Source organism: Lactuca sativa, chromosome 3, assembly GCF_002870075.4.
Source record: "Lactuca sativa cultivar Salinas chromosome 3, Lsat_Salinas_v11, whole genome shotgun sequence".
NCBI classification, from domain to species: Eukaryota; Viridiplantae; Streptophyta; class Magnoliopsida; order Asterales; family Asteraceae; genus Lactuca; species Lactuca sativa.
This window is the reverse complement of record NC_056625.2, coordinates 55,451,146-55,471,166: the sequence shown is the minus strand read 5'-3', so window position 1 is coordinate 55,471,166 and position 20,021 is coordinate 55,451,146. Positions and strand designations below refer to the sequence as shown.

General features: G+C 38.7%; 1 long non-coding RNA gene and 5 other non-coding genes across 6 annotated transcripts; all 6 read left to right on the top strand.

Moving 5' to 3' along the window:
* The first annotated feature begins 10,439 nt into the window (after nucleotides 1-10,439).
* LOC111914495 (uncharacterized) lies at nucleotides 10,440-12,094 on the top strand. Its single transcript, XR_002857817.3, has 2 exons — nucleotides 10,440-10,869; nucleotides 11,269-12,094. It is a non-coding gene; the product is annotated as an uncharacterized LOC111914495 (long non-coding RNA).
* LOC111914545 (small nucleolar RNA snoR134) lies at nucleotides 10,574-10,733 on the top strand. The gene has a single exon (XR_002857850.1). It is a non-coding gene; the product is annotated as a small nucleolar RNA snoR134 (small nucleolar RNA).
* LOC111914541 (small nucleolar RNA U36a) lies at nucleotides 10,960-11,047 on the top strand. The gene has a single exon (XR_002857846.1). It is a non-coding gene; the product is annotated as a small nucleolar RNA U36a (small nucleolar RNA).
* Nucleotides 11,122-11,210, top strand: LOC111914549 (small nucleolar RNA Z223). The gene has a single exon (XR_002857854.1). It is a non-coding gene; the product is annotated as a small nucleolar RNA Z223 (small nucleolar RNA).
* LOC111914530 (small nucleolar RNA Z278) lies at nucleotides 11,280-11,395 on the top strand. The gene has a single exon (XR_002857836.1). It is a non-coding gene; the product is annotated as a small nucleolar RNA Z278 (small nucleolar RNA).
* On the top strand, nucleotides 11,449-11,557 carry LOC111914538 (small nucleolar RNA snoR97). The gene has a single exon (XR_002857843.1). It is a non-coding gene; the product is annotated as a small nucleolar RNA snoR97 (small nucleolar RNA).
* Nucleotides 12,095-20,021: the final 7,927 nt, after the last annotated feature.

The following is a 20,021-nucleotide window of genomic DNA, read 5'->3' as shown; positions in this document are numbered from 1 at the left end:
TCGAATATCATATGCTAGATCTAGGGTCTGAAAGTCTTGGATGAATTGCATGTACAATAGAGAAACCTAGATCCAAGCATTAGGGTTTGCATGAGCACATAGGATGTTCTTTTGGCTCAGACCCATCAACGGTATCAGAGCTTTGTTTGGTTTCTATTGTATTGATGCCTTGTATGTTCATTCATGCTTTAAAATCATTTTTTAGGCTTTCTGCCTGATGAACTCGACGAGTTCCATTGAGAACTCGACGAGTTCCAATGTGAACTCAACGATTTTAGTTGTCAGACGGAGAGATTTTCGGGATTTCTTGCTATTTTGCTTAAGGACAATTACCTAAATCATTTTTGACTAATAAAATCCGAATTTTATTACTGTTTTATGATTATCCTTACCAAATCAAAAGATAATTACCAATTGTTTGAATAATAAATTCCTTATTTGATAATGTTTGATTATTTAAATTAAATGTTGAATTATCTTGCAAATAAAATTGATTTGGTCAAATTTAGATAATCATTAAATTAATTGTTTAATTTAAATTATTTGCTATTTGATCCTTTGTGTTTTGAAAAGTTCAAAACTTGTCCTCAAGTTTTGAAATTAAAATTTTTAATTTGAACTATTTAAATTTCAAACCCTAGAATTTTACTAGTTTAAAATTCAACCATATACTTTATAATATTATAAGATTAATATATATATATATATATATATATATATATATATATATATATATATATATATATAACTTAAATGCTAGTCTTACCGTTAGTAGGCCTCATTCACGAAGCCGATCTATAGGGGGGTATAAGGTTATGACCTATAAAATTACCGTTTAATGGGTGTCCATTCGCACACACCGCTTCGTTGATTAATGGAGGGTCGTTAGCCGAACGGGTAGGATAGGGCAAACCTTTCCTCATTAAAAGTATAACGAATCTATATAAAGTAACTAAATGTTTTTACAAAATTCTCAATCTTAGTTACTTTAGGCAAAAGTGAATTGATGCAATTCCATGAAATTACACTTTGTAACCTTGCTAAGACGTTAGTGGAGCGTATGTGGTTAACCGGCACTCTAATTGGGTTCTCAGCAAAGGTGGCAAAGGGTGACTCATTGTTTTTCATAGTTCAATGGAGCGTGTGTGGTTAACCGGCACATCGAATAGGTGACTGTAACAATAAGGACACCATGTATATTTGCATGGTTATTCACACCCGCTTTGTAATACTCGGCATCCTAGTCATAAAATAGAGGGGTAGATCGAGATTTAAACATGCCATTGAAAAGCTCGATGAATCTCAAAAGATCTAGGAGTTTTCAATACATTTAAAACTTAATCACTTTTTCATTTTTCATGGTGGAGAATTAGTGAATCGTCATTCACTTACCTTCAAATTATTTGTTTGTTAGATTACGACATCCCTCTTCTAATTTGTAAATAATGTTGTTGGATACTAACCCTAATTTCTCATTTGGGTGTTTAATTGGGGATTCATTTCTAATCAAACTTCGTTCTTTTTCCTTCTCAGATGTCAAACGTCAACAACAATGCTTCCGGCTCGAATTCCTCCGGCTCGTTCTCACTCTTGAACTTGCATGGGAGAGTGATCTTTGACGGGTTCAATTTTAATGACTAGATCCGCAACATCCGAATGGTCACTCGTTACGAGGACAAAGAATATGTCCTCGATGAGAAACTAAAGGAAATCAACCTCAACATTGCCTTTGCTGAAGAGATCGCCACCTTTGAAGCCCATGAGCGTGATGCTACGAAAGTCCATTGCATCATGCTAGCGACCATGACTGCAGAACTCCAGAATTCTTATGAGGACATGTATCCCTATAAAATGCATCAAGACTTGTTGGACCGGTACCACCAAAGTGCGAGGCAAGAAAGGTATGAGATCATCACTTCGATGATCACTAATAGAATGGGTAATCGAGAGTCTCTTACCGCTCATCTGCAAAAGATGCAGAGATATGTTGATCACCTGCTGAAGTTAAATGTTAACTTCGATGAAGAGCTGGCAATTGACATCATCCTTCACTCCTTGCCTCCCTGCTACAACCAGTTCCGCTTGACCTACCACATGAATAAGGAAGAGGTCACTTTAAGCAAGCTTCAAGGCTTTTTAAGGACTGCTGAGAGCAATCTCAAAGATAAGTCTGTTGCATCAACTCCAACTCTCGCTGCTTCCCCAATCTTGGCAATTGGGCAAGGGAAGGGTAAGAAGAGGAAGGCTCCCTCAAAGAGCCACCACAAGGGAAAGTCCCAAGATGGTACTTCTTCTAGTGGAACCAAAGTTGGTTCTGCTAAGCCCAAATCTAACCCCAAGGAGGCAGAGTACCATCACTGCCACAAGATAGGGCATTGGAAAAGAAGCTTCCCATAATATTTGCAAGCTATCAAGGATGGGAAGAACAAGTCGTCCTTCGCAGATATTTACACTATTAAATCTAATGATTCATCGCATTCTATTTCTTTGGTTCTTGATACATGATGTGGTTTTCACATATGTTCTTATTTGCAGGGACTAAGAAGAAATAGGGATGTAGAGCGTGGGAAGATAAATCTAATCATGGGAAATAGAAGATTGTCTCCTGTAACCAAGATTGGAGTTTATTCCCTAGTGCTTAGTAATGGATTAGGTTTAGATTTAGATAATTGTTGCTATTTACCAGATATGGCAAGAAACATCATTTCCTTTCATGGTTTATATAGACAAGGATTTAGATATTCATTTGATAATGAAAAGAGTTCTATTTATGCTTATCTTAATAGTGTTTTATATTTTGAAGCATTGCCTTGTAATGGAACATATGAGACTGTGATGGTTGTAGATAACTTAGGAGATGATGTGTTGTATGTTGATTCTTCCAATAGTATGGATAAAACATGCTTGTGGCATTGTCGTCTTGGACATGTCAACAAGAAACGCATAGCCCAACTCCAAAAGGATGGAGTGTTGGAGTCATTCGAACTTAGCGACGATGACGTGTGCGAGTCTTGTTTACTTGGAAAGATGACCAAGTCACCCTTTACTGGAACTTGTGAAAGGGGTGAGTGTTTATTGGATCTCATACACACACATCGATCCGATCAAGGTGTGTGTGGACCCTTTAGATCCACCACAAGGGATGCGAGCTGCTTCTATGTGACTTTTACCGATGATTTTAGAAGATATGGGTATATATACTTAATCAGGCACAAGTCAGAAACCTTTGAAAACTTCAAAGAGTTTAAACAAGAAGTGGAGAATCAGTTGGGCAAGGAAATCAAGATGCTTTGATCCGATCAAGGTGGAGAGTTACTAAGTCTTGAATTCCACGACTACCTTAGGGAATGCGGATTCGTTTCGCAATTGACGCCACCTAGGACTCCACAGTTGAACGGCGTGGCTGAGAAGCATAATCGAACCTTGCTAGACATGGTTCATTCCATGATGAGTCGTGCTTCACTACATATCTCATTCCGGGGGTATGCCTTAGAGACTGCTGCCCATATCCTTAACTTAGTCCCTACGAAAAAGGGTACCAAAACACCTCACGAGATGTGGACAGGGAAGGCTCCCTTGTTAGCACATATCAAGGTTTGGGGTTGCGAGACTTTCCTAAGACGAGAGACTCACAACAAGCTCGAGCCTCGTAGTGATCGGTGTATTTTCATCGGCTACCCGCAGAAGTCCTTTGGATATCTCTTCTATAGACCGAGAAACAATGTTGTCTTCTTTGCGAGGAAAGGGGTTTTCCGAGAGCGAGAACTCATAAGCCAAGGAGACAGTGGTAGGCAAATCGATCTTGAAGAGATTCAAGAGTCGAGCGATGAAGGAACCTCTAACACTGGTGCTCAACCCGAGGAGGAAACTTCGGTTGAACCGATTGACAAGTCCTTACCTTTTAGACGTTCCGAAAGAGTTAGGGTTCAACCACAGTTTTATGGTTTTTATATTACTACCGAAGGGGATACATTCATTAGCTATAGTACACTAGTGAATTTGGATGAACCTAACAGCTATAAGGAAGCCATGGCAGGCCCGGAGTTTGCAAAGTGGAAAGAGGCGATGGACAGTGAGATTCAGTCTATGTATGACAACCAAGTTTGGAATTTGGTTGACAATGTACCAGGTCGTAAGACAGTCGAGTGCAAACAAATGGATCTTCAAGAAGAAGACCGACATGGATGGGAATGTGCACACCTATAAGGCGCAATTGGTTGCAAAGGGTTTCACTCAAACTCCCAGAGTTGACTATGATGAAACCTTCTCACCGGTTGCGAAGATAAAATCTATTAGGGTAATGTTGGCCATTGTTGCATTTCATGACTATGAAATATGACAGATGGATGTCAAAACTGCTTTCCTTAATGGAAAGTTGGCTGAGGATGTTTACATGGCTCAGCCAGAGGGTTTCGTCAATGCGAAGCATCCCGATAGAGTGTGCAAGCTTGAGAAGTCCATTTATGGAATGAAACAAGTGTCTCGCAGATGGAATCTTTGTTTCGATGAGAAAGTCAAAGAGTTTGGTTTTCTACGAAGCAAGGATGAATCATGTGTATATGTTAAAGCCAGTGGGAGTATAGTAAGCTTCCTCATATTGTATGTCGATGACATACTACTCATAGGAAACGACATCCCGGCACTGCAGGAGGTTAAGTCTTGGATCGGGAAGTGCTTCGCTATGAAAGACCTCAGAGAGGCTGCCTATATTCTGGAAATAAGGATAGTGAGAAACAGAAGAAAGTGACTAATAGGACTTAGTCAGAATACTTACTTGGACAAGGTACTAAAGTGTTTTAGTATGGAGAATTCAAAGAAGGGAGAGTTACCAATCCATGTCTTACCGATGACCCAAGTCTACAAACCCCCTCATGTGTCTTGCCGCACTTCCCAAAACGGCTCCGGCCCTGCTGGCCCTTCGACCTAGTGTTGGATCCCTTGGGTTTCTTCCCCGAAACCCCAGTCACCTGCCTAGCCTCCGCCTTCCTCTTCCGAATGTGCTCTATATCAATCCCCTTCTCTTTCGCACTAGCTACAATGTCCTCCAAAGTCGGGCATGCTGAGTATTTGACATGTTTCTAGATGTCAGCTCTCAACATGTCATAGTACCGTGTCTTCCTCATCTCCTCATCTCTCGCATACTGAGGCGCCAGTAAGGCCCTCTCCCTGAACTTGGCGGTAATCTCCGCCACCGATTGAGTCGTCTGTCTCATATCAAGAAAATCAGTGGCCAGTTGTTGAATCTCCATAGCTAGTGCAAACTCATCCCTAAACCTAGTCACAAAGTCTGACCAAGTCATGGACTCAATGGCTGGGGCTCCCAATGAATCATTGACTGCCTCCCACCAATCTCTAGCTCTGTCCCTCAAACACCCTGCAACATACTGGACCTTCGACCCCTCTAGGCAGAAGCTCGTCAACTGTACAAAATCGATGTCTACAATCTACCTCCTGGCCACAATGGGGTCCTTCACCCCGTGGAAGTCTGGTGCACCACATCCCCTGAAACCCTTGAAGGAGAGTGTGTGTGTCCCTGATTGGCCAGATGTCATGTCGCTCCTGAACGCCTCGACACGCTCCTACATCAGCTCAATGATCCCTTCCTTGATTGACCTGAAAATCACCGAGGTCTCCTCAAGGATGCCTCTCGTAATCTCAGACGCGATAAACTCATGTAGTCCGTCATCAACCGGCTCGGAACCTGCACCCGAACCTGAACCTGATCCTAACCCAGACCTGAACCTCCTGCTCCATGACATGTCACCACCATTCTGATACAAAACATATAATCTTCAGGGTCATATATAACCTCGAGAGGTCTCATACACTCTACAAGTTCCCTAGTTCTATCTTAGACCTCCTTGACTTGAGTACGAATCCTCTGCTTTCAGTAGTACGGGCTCATACTGTTGGATTAGTGTCTAAGTCCATAACTATATTTGGTATGTACTTGGCCCGGTTGTGCATGGTCCTTTTGGGTTGCCTTCACCAAAGCAACTTGACTGGAAGAATAATATAGAAAGAGGTGATCATGGTTTATTAATATATTATAAGACTAATATATTAAAAGAGAAATCATATTTGTTTAATTAACATTGGTCAAGAATTAATTAAGAATTAATTTTGTGATCAAAATGAAGTTAATTGAACTGAGGGGACTGAACTGTAGTTATGTGATAGTTGCAAAGTTGGACAAGGAAACCTTAATAGATAGGGTGGACGAATTCTAGGAATAAAGCCTTAAGAATTCACCTGTGATAGGGATTCTAGAATTATCTTATGGGTTGTTTGGTGGCTAAGTAACTAGATAATGATAATGACTGAAATCCTAATTCCTACACCTATATAAAGGACCCTTGGGCATGAGAAATTCGGCCACTTAAACAGAAGTCTTAGAGCCAAATTTCACCTCTTCTCTCTTTCTCTCTTATTTCCTCCAATTGCTCTTGGTGTTTGTGATTCATTATAGGCACAACATTTGAGGTTCTAAAGTTCTCAAGGCTTCAAGATATTCAATCAACAACAAGGTAATCATCTAGATCTGTTTATTATGTTAATTTTGAATATCATATGCTAGATCTAGGGTTTGAAAGTCTTGGATGAATTGCATGTACAATAGAGAAACTTAGATCCAAGTATTAGTGTTTGCATGAGCACATAGGATGTTCTTTTGGCTCAAACCCATCAGATACTACCTTCCATATCTATCCATACTTTCCTCAAGGATTGCCTTGACTTCACCAAGTCCCTTTCACCACTTATGCTCGCTGCACTAATCTCATCCTAGGCTTACCCTAGGGTAACTCTCCGGCCTACTCTCCGCTATCAGTTGCATAAGGAATCCCTGCTACCTTTACCTAACTCGCTTGCGAATACCATTACATATCACTAAGACCAGATAATTCTTCTAATGAGAGGTCCTACCCTACAATGGTTGGACTTAGACAAGAGCTGCGAAAATAGGGCTAGACCTAACCTTCTGAAATTATTTAGTCCTCGTAATATGTAACTTAACGTATTCGTTTACTACTTAGTTAAAGATAACTAGAAATCCTAAAAGCACACAGCAAGCATCATTCGGGCATTGAGTAACCTAAACCAAGCATATCCGATTCGGGCCATCATATCACTGACTAATCAGTTCTAGCATGAAATTCAATAAGCACATATAGCAGGCACATAAGGCATCTTCCTAGATCCTTAGTCCTAATCTAGTATGCAGTTCTCATACATATAGCAGGCATATCAGACATCCTTCCTAGATTCTCAGCCCTAATCTAGCATGTAGTTCTCATAATCATATCATATATCATAGCAAACATGTATGGATATCTTGGGGAAAACTTACTTGAGCTCGGCTGATTGCAAGCATCACACACCTTGTTCTTTCTCAAAGCTCTTTATTTTAATTTTTAGAAAAATTATTTTATTGTAAAAATCTTTCAAACCCTCGATTTGAGTCCAGTCCCGAAGGTGTGTCCGAATCCCTCAAACCAAGGCTCTGATACCAACTTGTAACATCCCGAAATTCTAGACCAAAAATTTCATTTTTTAGATAACGATTCATAAAACAATTTATAGAAAACATCATCAAGCTATTTAATTTCATAAAAACCATAAATCATATGTCTCAAAAGCATGTCATACGGTAGTAACAATTTCAAAGTACAAATCCCAAGAATCTCATATGCAGAAAATCATGTGTGTGATGCGCTGCTATCATGCCAGCTCCTTTCCCTTCGAAGAAGAAGGACCTGAAACAAAAAATGAAAACCGTAAGCACAAAGCTTAGTGAGTTCCCCCATCATACCACATACCAAACAACATACATACTGTCTAACATATCCGGGTACTGGACTACCCTTCGGTCTCTTTCAATCGGTAACTGCCTAGCATACCAGGGTGATGGCCTACCCCTTCGGTCCTTTCAACTGGTACCTTGCCTAGCATATCAGGATGCTGACCTACCCCTTCGGTCCTTTTCGACCAGTACCGGGGACCATTTTACCCCTTACTTCTATCACATAACATCTTAGTGCATAAACATATAAGTCATATACTTCCTAGCTTATCTGGGTGCTGACATACCCCTTCGTCCCTATCGACCGGTACTGAGGTCTATCATACTCCTCCTACCACTATCATATAACATCATATCATACTAGCACATAAAGCATAACAGATAGTGACATATCAGATAACCAGATAGTGACATACCGGATAACTATCAAAAAGACAATCATCTCTACCATATCTTTTACTAGTGGGCCGACATTGGTGCCTTCGACCCACTTCTACTGGAAGGTAACTCACCACAATGTCGTGGAGTAGCTGAACTGTCCTTGGTTATGGGATCAACTCCTCTCAAACTCCTACACATAACAATCTCCTTTAATTACTCATTCATACTCATAACCCCTTTAAGGGTCAACTCTGGTCAATAGTCAAAGTCAAAGTCAACATCCTGGTTGACTAAACTCGCCGAGCGTGTCCATCAACTCGTCGAGATCCATAATCCATAAAACCCGGAAATCTCGATCCTACTCGTCGGGTTCTCTCATGAAATCGTCGAGTTCCATGATCCATACAACCCTGGAATCTTGATCCTACTCATCGAGTCATTTCATGAACTTGTCGAGTTTTTCCTCATAACATAGTCGGGACCTTTCACTCACAACTCGCCGAGTCCCTCCTTGAACTCGTCGAGTTCCTCAATCTTCATAACCCAAAACCATTGCCAACTCGCCGAGTCATCTCCTAGACTCAACGGGTTTGCTCAGTAACAGAAAAGGTTGGGGGACTACGACCCAACTCACTGAGTTGTTTGAACAAATCGTTAAGTCCCCCATAGACTAAATCCATTCAGTCGTTTCCAGTCGGATTCAAAGCTTCCAAACCATAGATCTGGTCCCCTAGGACTAAGTTACCACGTAAAGTTGCTAACTTTACGTTCATGCATGGTGCCATGAAGCTAATAACACCAAAACTCAACTCCTAAAGAGATCTAAGGCGTGGAGAAGGTCCAAGACTCAATAAAGCTGGCAACTTTGAGTCTCATAAGGCCATGGACATCTAGTTCTGAAGTCATAACTCTAGAACATGCTTACATCCATGAATGGTTCCAAAATAGGCTCCTTAAGGCCCTAAACTACTCCATGAAGAGATCTAGTAAATGAATTGTCAAGGTATAGACTTTATACCTCAATAAGGCTGCTTTGACAAAAAAAATCTTTGGATCCAAGGCTTCTTTTTTCAACCAAGCACTTCTAGCTTCCACTCCTTCAAGGAAATACCAAAGAATCACTCTCTTTTCACTCACACACACTCAAAAGGCTCAAGATTATGAATTAGGGTTTTGCTGGACCGAAGGAGGCGATGAAGGAGGCCACAATAAAGTGGTAAGGTGCTTAAATATGGTGCAAACCCTGAAATAAGGTTAATATCTAATGATGTCTTTGACTTCATTTTCTTACATGGAGTAAATAAGGTTAATGTCTAATTTAATGTAATGCCACGTTAGGAATATAACCGGTTGTTACGTTTACTCGGTGTGTAATGGTTCAATTAGAAAGTCAATCCTAACATTAAAGACTAATTGCGCAAAAAAAAAATTGAATGACTAAAAGTGTAAATTCGCCAAACCTTTTTTAGGCTACAATATCAATTAAGGTACAAATAAAGTGCATATGTATATCATGACATTTTATTGCATTAACGAAAAAAGTATGTTAATGTTAAATATTATTTACTTGCAAACCATGTCAACTTATGTAGATATCTCATATATAAGGAAATATGATATGTATTAGGTGATATGACATATGGGTTTTTGACGGGTATGCTTACCCCAAAAGAACTATCTCAAATACGCCTAATGTTAAAAGTAAATATCAAATGTTTTGGTATTTTTCATCCCAAAACATCACCAATCACATAGTTAATCATTTATGTGTTTATATATATTAAGATTCACTTAAAACACTAGAATTTGTGTTCTAACATTCTTAGATCTAAATTCCATTAAACATTAAAACCAATTTTTCTCACATTTTTTTTTGTCAAAAGCCTTGAAACCAAATAGAGACCCTTTAACCTTTTGTGGTTTTAACAAAGTCTTAAACAACATCTATTGATCTTATCCTCTTGACTTCACACACTCTTTTGATTTTAATTTTTCTTTCATTGAAAATAAAAAGGAGCTTAAAGTCTTAAATCCTAACAAAAATTTATTCTCCTGACAAACTTTCATTTTAATTTGGCCACTTAACCTTGTAGAATTTAAAAGTGAGCCCAACTCCTGATTGACAATCAAGCCGTTTTGTAAACCTGAAGGCGATAAATCGTCATTGTAATGGCCCGGCCCAAGACAGCAACCAGCCCATTAAAAAAACGAACGTTATACTTCCAGCCAGTTCCAGGGTTTCAGTGTTCAAAATACATCAGTTTTATCTATATATAATCAAATCATATGCTCGACTTTTGGAATCACAGCCTCACAGAATACAGATACATCTTCTACACTTGGATCGTAAGTTTTTCATATTAGAGTTTTTGTTTGATTTTAGAGATTAATCTGCATGTAGCACCCCGGGCTTCTCTGAAAATACAAATTGGATGAAGAAGAAAGCCCCAATGCTCGTGCTAAATTAGATATACAGCCGTCAAGTGTTGCAGTTCAGCCTGTTTGTACCTTTTTCCATGGCCGTTTCTGTGTCAAATCGACGGCTACAGATAATCAATCAAGTTCATAGCTTTATCAATTTCATATGTTCTGCCTCACAACACCTTAAGCCTTTTTCCTTAATTTCTATTGGAAAGAGGTCTAGTCATGGAGGCATATAGTTAACCCTAGGCGGCGTTAACGTGGAGGTTTAAATTATATTACTGTTTTTTCCTCTAAAAATTTCCGCTATATTTATTCATTCGTTTCTTGCGCTTTATGTTGATTAATCTGTTTCTCGGCAATGACTTGATGATTTATCCGCGCTTCTGAGAGTGATCAATGAAGTAAAGGATATAAAATGGTTGAATTTCTTAATATGAGCCGATTCTGTATAAATCTAAATTTAATTTGATTTTTTGATGGTTGATTTTGTGTTTCTTCAAGCTTTTTGTAATCTCTCGCAGTGATGATTAAATATACAGCTTTAAGCCAGTTCTGCTTCTGAGAATTCATGATAGATAGAGCTGTTTTTTACTCTGAGCTCTGATTCATAATCTTTTAGTTTCCGAATGTAAAATAACTTATTTTTATAGATTTTTTTGTAGATTTTAAGTAAGCCGATGATGATATAATCCAAATGTTGGAGGTATAGTGGATCCAAGACCTTGTTTTACAGGGAGAACCACTTGGTGAAGCTGTATTTCAGATGATATTACCGGATTTAACCGAGGTGCTATGTATTTTTTATGACTAATCTTATTGGTATCTAGTACTCTTTGCCTTGAAATACACAAACGGTTTGGAGTCTGAAAAAACTCAGAGAGCAATGTGTTGTCATCAGCTTCTTCTTTCGTAACATTAACGAGATTGGAATTAAATAACAGCACTAGATTTTTAGAAAAAAATGTCTACTACGATGCTACCCACATCGTGGGTTTTGTTTTTATTCTTTACATGGAATTTGTGCGCATATTTGTTATTATGTTGAATCAGCAATCTGTTTATTTTTAAATATGACTCTTGTTGATCATTAGTGGAATTTGTTTTTATAACAAAAAAGTGTAGCAAAATTTGATAAGTAGAGAACTTAAATCAAAATCAGTCTGCATGACAGTGGTCTGAGAACATTTGATGTAGGATACTGGAACTGGATTGCCATTTGTTGATAAATGTTCTGCCGACAAGCTTCTGTGGCCTAGTTTTTGTTACGCTACGTGGTATAATGGAGGATATAAGGTCATGTGAGATGCAAAAGTTCCAACAAATTAACATGTATATTGTGATGTAGGTTGATACAAACAGATATTGTGTAAATGTGTAATGAAAGAACAAATGACTAAACTTGTGTTTGTTAAAACCTTATTAAAAAGATGGTTGTGGTGAAGATTGTGGAATGCCAAGAACTTGTGTTTGTTAAAAACTTTTTACTTATATGGGTAATTATGTTTCAAGATCGTTCAAAAAATACCATTTAAGTTTGGTGTGTTCAAAAAATACCATACAAGTAAAGAATTTGTACAAAAAACACCAACGAAGTATATTCTTTATTTAAATTTGACCTTAAGTAACCGGCAATTACCAGTAAAAAATAAATAAAGGAAAAAAACAAGAGGAAATGACTTAAAGAGGTAACAATGTTTCAAAATCGGTCAAATAACACAATCTAAGTTTGGTATGTTCAAAAAACACCATCTAAGTAAACTTTTTGTACAAAAAACACTAACAAACTATATGTTTTGTTCAAATATTATCAACCGGTAACTGACTCTTACATGTTAAATGATGATTTGCAGGAGAAGCTTCTCCTGGAATTTGTGGAGGGAAAAATCCGCAAGTAGGAGAACTCATGGAAGCTTCTCCTGGGATTAGAAATGGACTAGTAAGAGACTCCAATGTTGCAATTGGTAGAAATGGACTATTATGACATGGCATAATAATTATTGACAAAACAATAACTGATATATTCCTCCTTTAAAACTCGATTTAGGGTTTCTTCTTTTTCTCCTATAATTGCTCTTCTTCTAAAGTGATGATCTCGAACTCAAGTCCAAAACCTAATTCTTAACTAAAGGCAAAAAGGGCTCCTTTACCCCTCCCTTAATGGGCCTCCCTCCCCCTAAGGCTCAAATCTATAAAAAGCCCCAAAGGTCATCCAAGCCCAACTATAAGGCCTCTAAGGCCCAATATGGCCCAAGAACCCTTATCATGGCCTTAAGGCCAAAAAATGATATGCTACAATCAAGTGGACCTAAGGACCAACTTAAACAAGTCCATGCATACGCCCAACATATGTTGAAGCCTCTGAGATACGGATTTCAAGCCAGTATGCCTGACGTACTCCTAGCGTACCCCCAACATACTCTGCTAGGGTCAAGAACCACCAATCTTCCGAAGGCCATAACTTCTTCATTCCAAGTCTGATTTCGTCATTCTTTAGACCCTCGGTATGGTTATCTGATGCCTAAATTAGCTCTCGTGGATATAAAGAATGATGAAATCGGACTTAGAATGAAGAAGTTATGGCATTTGGAAGATTAGCGGTTCTTGACCCTAGTCGAGTACGCTAGGAGTACAACGGGCGTACTAGCTTGACATCCAAATCGTAGAGGCTTCAACATATGTTAGGCGTATGCATGGACTTGTTTAAGTTAGGCCTCAGGCCCACCTAATTGTAGCAAGTCATTTTTTGGGCTTAAGGCCATGTTGGGGGTTCTTAGGCCATATTGGGCCTTAGAGGCCTTATAGTTGGGCTTGGATGCCTTTTGGGGCTTTTTATGAGTTTGGGCCTTAGGGGTAGAGAGGCCCATTAAGGCAGGGGGAAAAGAGCCCTTTTTGTCTTAAGTCAAGAATTAGGGTTTTGGACTTGAGTCCGAGATCATCACTTTAGAAGAAGAAGAACAATCATAGGAGAAGAAGAAGTCATTCGTTAATGAAGAAACCCTAAATCGAGTTTTAAAGGAGGAATATATCATTTATAATAATTATTATGTCATGTCATAATAGTTAAGCCAAGTCATCATTTAACATGTAAGAGCCAGTTACCAGTAGGTAATATTTGAACAAAAAATATAGTTTGTTGATTTTTTTTTGTACAAAAAGTTTACTTGGATTGTGTTTTTTGAACATACAAAACTTGGATGGTGTTTTTTGAACGATTTTGAAACATAGTTACCTCTTTGAGTCATTTCCTCTTGTTTTTTTTTTCCTTTACTTATTTTTTACCGGTAGTTGTCGGTTACCACATGGCTAAATTTGAACAAAGAATATACTTCGTTGGTGTTTTTTGTACAAATGCTTTACTTGGATGGTGTTTTTTTGAACACATCGAACTTGAATGATATTTTTTGAACAATTTTGAAACATAGTTACTTATATAAGTCATTTTCCCTTTAAACAAACCTAATTCGAGATACATGCTCAAACCGTAAAAATAACCAACTTTTGAATTTAAACAAACCTAATTCGAGATACATGCTCAAACCTTAAAAATAACCAGACAAAAAGCAAATGAAAATTGAACACAACCTATTAAACGTAAATCAATTTAAACAAACTTGTGCTTTGTGTGGGCATGGAACATCGGGTTTTTAGCTAGTTTTATCTCCCCCAATTTAAACAATGACACTCAACTTTTGTTGTTGACAATGACACGGTTGGCTGCAATTTACTTAGCCATGAAATTGGGCTTGATCCGTACTTTAACATGTATCCTGTGGTTGATCGTGTTACGTCTAAATCACTGGCGTAATAAGCTTCACAGAAACCCATTAGTTGTGAGTTTGACTCCCTCTTAAAAAGAACTCCTTTCCCCACGCTTCCCACATAACAGAGCACTCTACAAATGGCATTAAGGTGAGGTTGTTTGGGATTTTGCATGTAACGACTCAAGACTCCAACAACAAAGGAGATATCAAGGCGAGTGAGAGTCAAGTAAATTAGGCTTCCCACCATTTTCCTGTATGTGGTTGGGTCTTCAACATCCTTACCCAAATCAGCATACAACTTTGTACCAGAATCCATAGGTGTTGGCGCTGGTTTGATGTTCAGTATACCAAACTTGCGTACGACATCAGTAGCATATTTCTTTTGATGCAACAATATTCCATCGCTAGAATATTCCAGTTCTAGACTGAGGAACCGGGACAACCTACCCAGATCTTTCATCCGAAAATGAATACATAGGTTACTCTTTAGTTGAGTAATTTCCTCCGACACATCACCTGTAATAATTAGATCGTCCACGTACACTAGAACCACCACAACTTTATCATGATATGTTTCATAAACAAACTTGCGTCTGCATTCGTTATCTTGAACCCATTTAGCTCTAAAAATTCAGCTATTTTCCCGAACCAAGCCCTCGGGGACTGTTTTAGACCATATATTACTTTCTTTAACTTGAACACATAATCCGAGTACACCTTACTTTCGAACCCCTTAGGTTGCTCCATATGGATGACGTGATCCAAGTCCCCGTACAGAAATGCATTGTTAACATCCATTTGCCAAAGATCCACTGTTTACTTGATGCAATCACAAGCAAAACCCGAATTGTAGTCAACTATTGTCACACCCCCGAACCAGACGGCGGAAACGTCTGAGGGCTCTTGTGACTTAATTGAATACCATCACAGTGATTATACATGAATCATAACATCATTCATCACCATGCATTGAAATATTACAACTGATATTGTTTACATTCAGTACATTGTTTTAAACATTACAATTCCATAACATAAACCGTTTGATCATTAATCTAAGCAAAACACCATGATATAACTTGATACATATTCGTCTGTTTACCTGTTACCTGAAAATACAAGTTATTTTGAAAACGGTCAACATATGAAATGTTGGTGAGTTCATAAGTAATGTTATGGAAAAATGATTTTTGTGAAGATTGCAAACCCAGAAAATCCGATATTTTCTAAAAAGAGTATTTGTAAAAAAAAGTGTGAAGATCCGTAAATATGCTTGTCGATTTTGAAAACATGAATAATTGTTGAACTTTGTATACATCACATAGGTTAAAATGTTGAATTCCCCGGGAAAACCCGATGTTTTCCCAATGCGTAAATTACATGACTTGTTTATTGTTATACCGATACGACGATTGTTTTTTGATTACCCAGGTGATATTGGATTAATTAAGGGTTGTAAGTTGTTACAATCACGCACTATTGAAAATGACTAGTTTATAACTACAAATTATGAACGATCCTTGAGGCGTCGTCCATACTACTCACATAATCCAACCACCCTGACTTCTTTTGTTTAACGTCACGAATCTGCTTACTCGGTTTCTCATAGCCCCACAACCGAGGAGAAAGGAGGGTAAGAAGCCTCCTTTATTTCCATAAGTCATTCAAGGCTATCGGGAATGCGAAAGGCACTTGGCCCGACTCGCATTTGACTTCTCGACTTCGCTAGCAGTAATAATGGGCCCTTGGGGCCCAACAACACGATAGAGCTATTGAAAGTCCTTTTACATGGAATTAGGTCATAGAAGGCCCATTAACATGTAAGCGCGTCCCCTTCGGGCCCAAAGATCATGCTATTGGGCTAGCAAGGACCAACAAGCACGATTTGAAACTTTCAAGCCCAAAGATTGAATATTGACTCCTCGTAGTTATCGCGTGTTTATTGAAGTACTATGGTTTATTGATTTTTGTTTTGTTTTTGATTCAAGACCGAATCAATTCGTTTGGTAACGATATTGGTTGTTGAATGTGTATTCGTTATTACGTTTCGCCGGTAGTCGTGGATCTCGTATTTTGTCTTAGGGGATTTGTTTGTTTGAAAGTAAGATTTTTATCTTTTTACAACCCTTCTTTTATAAAGTTAACACTTTTAGTCCTTTATATAAAAGAATTTCCATTTTAGTCCTTAAACCATTTTTCTTGACACTTTAGTATCATAACATGTTGGGAAGACATTTTTAGCCCAAATTTGTTTTGTAAACATCTTAAGTCCTTCCAAAATGAAGTTTCTCGGTTAGAACCCTCAATTTCGCAACTTTGTCAATTTTGGCCCAAAATAGAAAATTTTTACATTTTTGATCCTTTTTGAATTTGAAAAACATTTTTGACCTTTGAAATGGTTTTAATACACTTTAACCCCCCTGTTTTATAGAAAACTTCCTTTTCAGACCCTCCATCTTAGAAATCTCGCAATTTGGGCTCATTGGGCCGAAAAGCCCAAATTTAGCCCATTAAATTCAAAATTTACATTTTAAGCCCCTCAAAAATGTTGATGTTCAGTAAAATTGTTATAGAAACTATTTGGACCCTTTTGAACCTCCAGAAATTATAATTTGTCGGTTTGGGCCCTTAGTTTTGTATTTTTGACAATTTAAGCCCAAAAATGGGTTTTATGTCCAAATATGTTCATCCTAACCAAATGAACTATTTTTCTTGACTTGAGTAGTGTAAAATGATTTAGGTTAGGTTTATTTGCTTTCCTATGTTTTAGATCTCGGTTTTACAAACTTGTTGAATAACATATTCATCACAAACACAAGATATCACACACATACATGCATCAAATCACACATAGCATACATTTACACATAGATCTACACATTTACTTGTATTCTCCCCTATAAAAACTCATAAAAACCGAAAAGAAGGGGTATGAAACTCACCTTGTGGTTTGGATTTGGTTTTGATGAAGATTTGAGAGAAGATTTTGGCCCTAGCACCCTTTTGAGGAAGTTTTCGAACTTAGATGATTCTAGGGAGTTAGATCATGAATTTGCTTGAGTTAAGATGAGATGTTTGATAAACTAAGAGTCTAGATTATAAATATAAATATAAACTTACCTTAGATGATGATTTTTGTGGAAAGTCTCTTTGAAAAGCTCTTTATTCTCGAAAATTTGATGAAGAAAGGTGAGGATGTTCTTTGAGAGAGTTTGTTTAATAAAAATTGGATGAAGTGTGTATGTTTGGGAGCTCTCGGCCGAGAATCAAGAAGAAGAGAGAGAGAGAGAGAGTTGAGATGACTAACTTAGATGCATGTTGGTCCATGCATGGAGGTATGTGATGTATAAATGAGGTGGCAATCTCACAAGTCAACTCTTCATTCTTTGGGTTGGGCTTGGGCCGAGATTTGGAGAGGAAAAAAGAAAAGGATTGGGCCTTGTATGCTTAAGCCTTTTTCATGGTTATGTTAAGTGATGTTTGGTCCAAATAAATATAAATGTGATTTTTATGACCTATTAGGGCTAAATTAGATTAATTATGGCCCAATATGGTTCATTTAAATAATTTATTTCATTCTAGGCCCAATATGGCCCAAAATATTGAAATAAATGGAAGTGGGTCCAATTAGAGCCCATTTAAGAGTTCTAAGCCCAAGATAGTCAAATTGGAAGCTTATTGGTCCATTGGGCCCAATAAGGAAGTTCCTAGTCCAAAATGGACTTAAACAAGAACTTCTAGGGTTTCCAATTGATTGTTGACTACTTGCAATGCTTGTATGAGGTGTTTGATTGAAATTATGTTGTCATAGTTGACATAAGTGTTGTAGTTACAAGGCACAAAAATTTCTAGTTGTGACATCATCCCCCGTTAGAGGGAATTTCGTCCCGAAATTCTTTTGAAAGCTAGATCTGAGAATGCTAGAATAGATGAGAGTACTTTTGCTTCATTCGGTCTTCGCGTTCCCACGTGAATTCTGGCCCATGCTTCTCGTTCCACCGTACTTTCACGATCGGGATGCGACTTTGCTTAGTACGCTTCACCTCCCTGTCCATGATTTCGACTGGTTCTTCCACGAACAGGAGATTCTCATTGATTTCAATTTCGTCAAGGGGAATGACGAGAGTTTCATCTGATAGGCACTTCTTTAGATTGGAAACATGGAACACGGGGTGTACACTGCTTAGCTCAACGGGTAGCTGCAGTTTGTACGCCACTGGACCTATTCGGGCAACGATCTCGAAAGGTCCAATGTATCGTGGGTTCAGTTTTCCCTGTTTTCCGAAATGAATGACCCCTTTCCAAGGTGAAACTTTTAACAGTACTCGATCCCCGACCTGAAACTCTAAGGGCTTTCGCCGTTTATCAACGTAGCTCTTTTGTCGGTCGCGCGAGGCTTGTAGTCGAGCTCTGATTTGAACTATCTTTTCTGTTGTTTCACGTATGATCTCCCGTCCCGTTAACTCCTTGTTCGATGCTAGTTCCTTTGCTAGCTGGGTGTCACCCACCTCAGCCCAACACAACGGTGATCTACACTTACGTCCATATAGCGCTTCGAAATGGGTGACCTTGATGCTTGAATGATAACTGTTGTTATATGAGAACTCAACCAAGGGTAAGTGGGTATCCCAAGACTTCCCAAAGTCTATCACACATGCGCGAAGCATGTCTTCGAGCGTCTGGATGGTTCGTTCGCTTTGACCGTCCGTTTGTGGGTGATAAGCGGTGCTCATGTCGAGATGGGTTCCAAGTGCTTTCTGAAGTGATTGCCAAAAACGTGAAGTGAACCTACTGTCTCTATCTCAGATGATAGACATTGGTACCCCGTGAAGCCTCATAATTTCTCGGATGTATATTCGTGTCAGTCTCTCCATCTTGTAGGATTCTTTTATTGGCAGGAAATAGGCGGATTTCGTCAGTCGGTCAACTATTACCCATATAGTGTCTAATCCATCTGACGTCTTGGGTAGCTTGGTCACAAAGTCCATAGAAATCCCTTCCCATTTCCACTTGGGGATTACTGGTTACTGTAATAAACCTGAGGGCTTCTGGTATTCCACCTTTACTTTGGCGCAAGTAAGGCACTTGCTGACATATGTGGCAATTTCTGCCTTCATGTTAGGCCACCAATAATGTTGTTTAATATCTAAGTACATTTTGTCCGAACTTGGATGGATGGAGTATCGCGTCTTGTGAGCTTCATTCATGACTACCTCCCTAAATCCTCCAAGTTTAGGGACCCAAATACGGTTCATGAAATAGTATACTCCGTCATCTTTTACCTCTAGATTCTTCTCCATTCCGCGTAATGCTTCGTTTGCTCTGTTTTCCGCCTTCATAGCATCTGACTGGGCTACCCTGATCTGAGTGGTTAGGTGAGATTGGATGGTTATTGAGAGAGTTTTCACACGACGATTAGAGTACTCTTTCCGGCTCAAGGCATCGGCTACCACATTAGCCTTGCATGGGTGGTACTTGATTTCGCACTCATAATCGTTTAATAGTTCAACCCATCTTCTTTATCTCATATTCAACTCTTTTTTATTCAGGATGTGTTGGAGACTCTTGTGGTCTGTGAAGATGGTGCACTTCGTACCATAGAGGTAATGCCTCCAAATCTTCTGAGCGAAGACCACTGCTCCCAATTCCAGATC